This window comes from Pongo pygmaeus, chromosome 10 (assembly GCF_028885625.2).
Source record: "Pongo pygmaeus isolate AG05252 chromosome 10, NHGRI_mPonPyg2-v2.0_pri, whole genome shotgun sequence".
NCBI lineage: Eukaryota > Metazoa > Chordata > Mammalia > Primates > Hominidae > Pongo > Pongo pygmaeus.
The window spans coordinates 94,272,416-94,279,136 of record NC_072383.2 but is presented as its reverse complement, the minus strand read 5'-3'; the positions used below and the strand labels follow the sequence as shown (position 1 = coordinate 94,279,136).

Here is a 6,721-nt window from a genome sequence, read left to right as displayed (position 1 = left end):
TTATCTTTTAAGCACACTTCAACAGTAAACAAGGAAGCTGGCATTAACTCAAGCCAACACATTCCCTGCTTTCTGAACATTATAACATCTTGAGCCATAGTCCCTTCTGCATCTGAGTAAGTTTCCAGTATTTACCCACATTTCTGGCTGAGTTAACTCTCTCCTGCTGGGCAAGAAGATGAAAGTGAGATGAGATGGGGAGAGGAAATGTATAGAATGTGGATTTTAAACCAAGTATCTTCACCCATCCAAATAGGAATAGGACAGATATTTAGCCTTCCCTGAGCAGACGGGATGAAGTAGGTAGTGAAGATCCTCTTTTTATTTGGACAGAATGTTTGAAGTAGTTTCAGAGTGAAGAATTCAAGATTGTTTCCCAACTGCTGTTCGAAGTCTGTTTGCTACTTAATTACATTCACGAATGCTCTTTCATAAACCGTTTGAAGAGATTAACTGGAACGATGCCCAAGGCAGCATATGCCTTTTCCAGGCAAGAATAAGGATACACTCAAGTATGTGAATATGGACAATAGGCAAGCCAGCATAGTGACACACTTGTTTCATGAGTCATTTTAATTAAATAATACATGAACAAATACCGAGTAAGGCCTTACTCCATGACAAATAATAGGAATTCGTACGAGATCAAAGAACATGATGTTTTCATAGATAATTTGATATATTTGTGGTCCATTTGTGGGGAAAAGAGGATATTCTGTTCTTAATCATTTCATTCTGGATTATAATAAATCTGCATTCATATAAACTTGACTAATTTGGACTTTATGGGAATTCCATTAGAGCTGAATTTATCATTGTTCTCTGAAAAGAAAATCTTGCTAAGAAAGTTACTTGTGTAAACAAGAATGCACTGCACATGTATCCCAGAACTTAAAGTAAAATTTTTAAAAATTCCAGAAAAAAAGAATGCAGAAGAAATCATTAGGAATTTGCAAAGAATATTTTCTGACTTTTAAAAGGCATCCTTGATATCATCAAAATGTGTAGTTGCAATAGAAACAAAAGCCTGCGAGTTCTAGTTATATCACCTGATACTCATCATCGCCACTTTTTCCTCTTCTCACTTAGCAATATATCACGAACATTTTCACGTGTCAATATATATTATTTTACAACGAGATTTTTAGTAGCTGCATGATATTGCATCTCATGTTCTACCATAATTTATTTAACCTATTGTTGGACATTCAACCTGGCTGTGCCTTTTTTGTAATTGTAATGGCGCTGTGAACGTCCTTATCCATTTTTATTTGTATGTACCTCGTTGATTGTGTTCTTAGGCTAAAGTCTTAAAAATAAGATCATTTGATCATAGGATATGTTTAATTAAGGCTTTTAAGGTATTCCCAAATTAAAGGGCTGGAAGTCAGAGGGCAAGGGATTCCACTGATAGAGTCCATAGATTAACCTCCTGGGACAGAGCAAGGCAGAGAAGGACAAAGAATGCATCTCGAGAGGCTATCACAAGTCATTCAGCATCCTCCTTCCCCAAACTAGAGCCTCCTTGCTGCATTTTTTCCTGTAAAGCTTATTTCCTATTCATATATCCTATAATATATTTATTTATTATAATAATTATTATTTTTTGAGACGGAGTATCTCTCTCTCACCCAGGCTGGAGTGCAGTGGCACCATCTCGCCTCACTGCAACCTCTGCCTCCAGGGTTCAAGCAATTCTCCTGCCTCAGCCTCTGGAGTAGCTGGAATTACAGGCGTGCACCACCACACCTAGCTAATATTTCTTGTATTTTTAGTACAGATGGGGTTTCACCATGTTGACCAGGCCATTCTCAAATTCCTGACCTCAGGTGATCCACCCACCTTGGACTTCCAAAGTGCTGGGATTACAGGCATGAGCCACTGCACCTGGCCAATTTATTATTTATTTTAATTATTATCTGTTTGCCTTCACTAAAATATAAGGTCTACGAGGTCAGGAATTGGCTTTTTAATTCATTGCTGGATATCCAGTGCCTAAGCAAATGCCGTGTACATCATAAACAATAATTATATTTTTAATGAATAAGTAAAACAAAGGGATTGGTAGTCCTGCTAGATTAGGTACCAGTCAGATCACCTTTGAAGTATTCCGGTCAGGCCAGGCCCTACCTGGAGAGGAATATTGACACACTGGCAAGTGGTCTTTAAGTGTGTCCTGGGCAGAATGATTGAAGAAACTCTAATTGTTTGGTTTGGTAAAGAGAAGGGAGTTAGGGATAGGAAAGCTTGTCTATCTTAAAACATTCAACTCTCTTAAAACATTAAAAAGCCTTTCATATGAAAAATATTTGGGCTTATAACCTGTGCCAAAGGATGGAAATTGTTGACTTTTGCTCAGCCTAAGAAAGAGCTTGTTCGCATTTAGAGCTGCATAAGAATTGAATAGGATTTCTCTCTCTCTCTATATATATATACACACACACACATACATATGTATGTATATATGTGTGTGTGTGTGTGTGTATATATATATATATATTCCTCCATTTCTCTTCCTTGATATATATGAAAGAATTGGCTTTTTAATTCACTGCTGGATATCCAGTGCCTAAACAAATGCCATATACATCATATGCAATAATTCTATTTTTAATGAATAAGTAAAAAAAGGGATTGGTAATCCTACTAGATTGTGTGCCAGTCAGATTACCTTTGAAGTATTTTGGTCAGGCCAGATCCTACTTAGAGAGGAATATATCCTTGATAAATATGAACGGTATACATATAGAGGAATATATATATATTCCCTTGGCCATTTTAAGGAGAAAACACTTATTGGGAAGTAGAGGTGATGCAAGTGTCTGATGGGTAAAAAGATTCTGAAGGTTTCTTTCAATCTGGAGGTGTTATGATTCAGTAAATATATTAACATGGTTTTTATGAGTTTTATTTTGATAATTTTCCTACTGGTTCATCACCAGAGAAGGGGCCAATATAGGGGCAGAGAAGGGGCCAATATAGGGGCAAAGAAGCATATCATGATCTAATATAAAATAATACATATTTTGAGGGTAGCCAAAAGTTTTGCTTACCAGAAATGGTATCTTCCATTCATTTCCTAGAAAGCTAGAAAATTCACCATTCAAAATTAATTGCTTTAGGTTGAAATTGACAGTAAACCTTCTATTTATTCAGAGCAATGCTCAATAGAAAAAAAAATGTAAATATAGGGTAACATCAAGTAAGAAAACAATCTAATTTTAGAAAAAAAAAACTTAGAGAGAGAAACTATCCTAAATCAATATAGCTTAATATTATTGAGGTCATGGAACATAAAATAAATGTTAAGGAATATATTAATAACCTGGTATGATCAGTAAGTTCCTTCCTTTCTCCCAGTAAGTTCCTCCTTCTTTCTCTTTCTATCACTTCTCTCCTCTTTCTTTCCCATTCTTCAGTAAGTATCCATTTATCACTGACTACTATAAGCTCTGGGAATACCATGATTAACAAATAGAGACATGGTTCCTTCCTACTTGGACCTAGCAGGAGCCAGTTAACAAGAGGAAGAAAAAAAGACTTTCAAGACAAAGAAAGGAAGGGGGAGTAGAAAAGCAATGAACAGAAGGAAAATGGGCAACATCGTTTGCTTATTTTTTTTCTACCTTCATCCCACTCCATTCCTTGTATAGTTTTTCTTGCTGGGTGCCATCTTCTTTCAACTTCTGATAAAACCCGCTGCAAGGCAATAATCATCCAAGTGTTCTTCTGATTGTATAGCAAGTTCATTTATTTAATTATTTTCAATAAATTATTTTTAAATATGATCTTTTTCCCCAGGAAAAGAGGAAGACAGTAACTTGACAGTGGAGAAACCTGGAAGCCATTGCCTTAACCGAGTCATGAAGGTTAGTGTCATCGGTGATGTCCTCAGGGTATCATGTCATCTGCCAGATTTCTATTCTTTCCCTGGGCAGTTAGTGATGAGCTAACCATCTTAGAAGTCAAAGGAAATTTTTGTTTATGAAGAGACTTTAAGAAGTCTTGGGGCTCTCTTGAGTGTTACTTGCTTTCCCCTGAAATCCATTCCTATCCCATCCCTGCCCTCTGCTGGGTCTGCTCTCTGTCACTTTGACCTTATTTAGGGTTTGGCTTACTGGTTGGGGCCACTTCCATCACCACCATGTTTAACACAAGTTGCTTTTAAATTGCTTTCATTTAAATTATGGAGTATTTCAAACTGCACAAAAATGCCAAAAATAGTATGACAATGTAAAACATACTCCATCCCTGATTTAAAACGCGGTAACATTTTGCCATATTTGCTTTGCCCCCTTACCCCCAACTTTTAAAAAAGATATGGAAGTCCCACACCCACATCCCATTTCCCACCTGTCCGTTTGAGAAGGACTACAGGCTATATACCTGGAGTTGAAATTGACTATACCCATCTTCAACTTTTCTAGATATTGCTGAATTGTTCTTTAAAGTTAGTTTATATTAATCGGGGTTCTCCAGAGAAACAGAATCGAGAGGATAGAGATATATAGACATGGGTATGGATATGTAGATAGATGTAAATATGGATATAGATATAGATTTATTTTATGGAATTGGCCCACATGATTGTGGGCATGGTGGGGTGGCCCAGCAGGCTGGAGATTCAGGTAAGAGTTGCTGTTGTAGTCTTGAGTTTGAAACCTGCAAGGCGGTCCAGCAAATGGGAAACTCGGGCAGAGCTTTGATGTTGGAGTCTTGAGGCAAAATTATTCTTTATTGAGTCTTTTCTCCTAAGCCCTTCAACTGATTGGAAGAGGCCCACCCACATTATGGAGGGTAATCGACTTTACTCAATATCTATTGATTTAAATGTTAATCACATCTAAAAAAATACATTTGCAACAGCATTTAGACTCATATTTGACCAAACAACTGGGCACCTCAGCCTAACGAAGCCGACACATAAAATTACCTATAATTGCCGGGCACAATGGCTCATGCCTGTAATCCCAGCATTTTGGGAGGCTGAGGTGAGTGGATCTCTTGAGGTCAGGAGTTTGAGACCAGCCTTGCTGACATGGCAAAAACTCATCTCTGCCAAAATTCCAAAAATTAGCCAGGTGTAGTGGTGGGCACCTATAATCCCAGCTTCTCGGTAGGCTGAGGCAGGAGAATCACTTGAACCTGGGAGGCGGGGGTTGCAGTGAGCTGATATCATGCCACTGCACTCCAGCCTGGGTGACACAGCGAGACTCCATCTCAAAAAAAAAAAATTAACTGTCATAGGGTTGTACCAGTTTATACTCCCACCAGCACCTTTGAGAGTTCTTGTTGCTTGATACCCTTACCAGTCCTTGGTACCTACAAATGTTTTAATTTTGCCAATCTGCTTAGTGTGAATTGGTATCTTGTTTTAATTTGGATTGTTTTATTTTCCTGACTACTAGAAAATTGAGTATTGTTGTGTTTGCTTATCGGTCTGAGTTTTCTCTTCAGTTGATTGCCTATTCAAATCTTGCTCATTTTTATATTGGGTTCTTTGAATTTTTCTCGTTGACCTATAAGACTTTATAATTCTGGATAAAAATACCTTGTAGATTATTATAACTTTCTTTTCCTAGACTAATGGTTCTCAAAATTGGCTGTACATTAGACTCACTTGGGGAGCTTTTAAAACTCTAGGTATCTTGGCTGTACCTTCAAGCAATTAAAATCAGAATTTGGGGAGGTATAACCTAGGATCAGTACTTTTCAAAGCTCCCCAGGTGCTACCTGTGTGCTTCTGAGAAACACTGTCCCAGACTAAGGCAGTAGGGTCTCTGCCATACAGAAAGTTTTTTTTTTTTTCTTTTATTATTATTATTATTATTATTATTATTATACTTTAGGTTTTATGGTACATGTGCGCAATGTGCAGGTAAGTTACATATGTATACATGTGCCATGCTGGTGCGCTGCACCCACCAACTCATCATCTAGCATTAGGTATATCTCCCAATGCTATCCCTCCCCCCTCCCCCCACCCAACAACAGTCCCCAGAGTGTGATGTTCCCCTTCCTGTGTCCATGTGTTCTCATTGTTCAATTCCCACCTATGAGTGAGAATATGTGGTGTTTGGTTTTTTGTTCTTGCGATAGTTTACTGAGAATGATGATTTCCAATTTCATCCATGTCCCTACAAAGGACGTGAACTCATCATTTTTTATGGCTGCATAGTATTCCATGGTGTATATGTGCCACATTTTCTTAATCCAGTCTATCATTGTTGGACATTTGAGTTGGTTCCAAGTCTTTGCTATTGTGAATAATGCCACAATAAACATACGTGTGCATGTGTCTTTATAGCAGCATGATTTATAGTCCTTTGGGTATATACGCAGTAATGGGATGGCTGGGTCGAATGGAATTTCTAGTTCTAGATCCCTGAGGAATCGCCACACTGACTTCCACAAGGGTTGAACTAGTTTACAGTCCCACCAACAGTGTAAAAGTGTTCCTAAGAAAGTTTTAATTTTAATGTTTCTGATGCCTTAATTTTCTTTTATGGTTTCTACTTTTTGTTTTCTTTAAATTTTTCTATACCTGATGTCATTAAAATATTTTACTATATATTTTTCTCCCTATCTCTTTTGTGTATTAAAATTCTTACAGTGTTGTGACAAGGATTTTTCTACACAGATGACTAAAAACTCTTGTTTTGACAGATTGACAACCTCCTTTTTTTTTCAATTTGTTGTTACAGAACTAAGAAAAGGTAAT

At 37.3% G+C, this 6,721-nt stretch overlaps 1 long non-coding RNA gene across 1 annotated transcript in view; it reads left to right on the top strand.

The window, feature by feature from the left end:
• Positions 1–6,721, top strand: part of LOC129009285 (uncharacterized) — a 62,048-nt gene that overhangs the window by 22,588 nt on the left and 32,739 nt on the right. Inside the window, exon 2 of the long non-coding RNA XR_008492744.1 lies at positions 3,802–3,869. This is a non-coding gene — a long non-coding RNA (uncharacterized LOC129009285). The remainder of the gene's footprint in view (positions 1–3,801; positions 3,870–6,721) is intronic.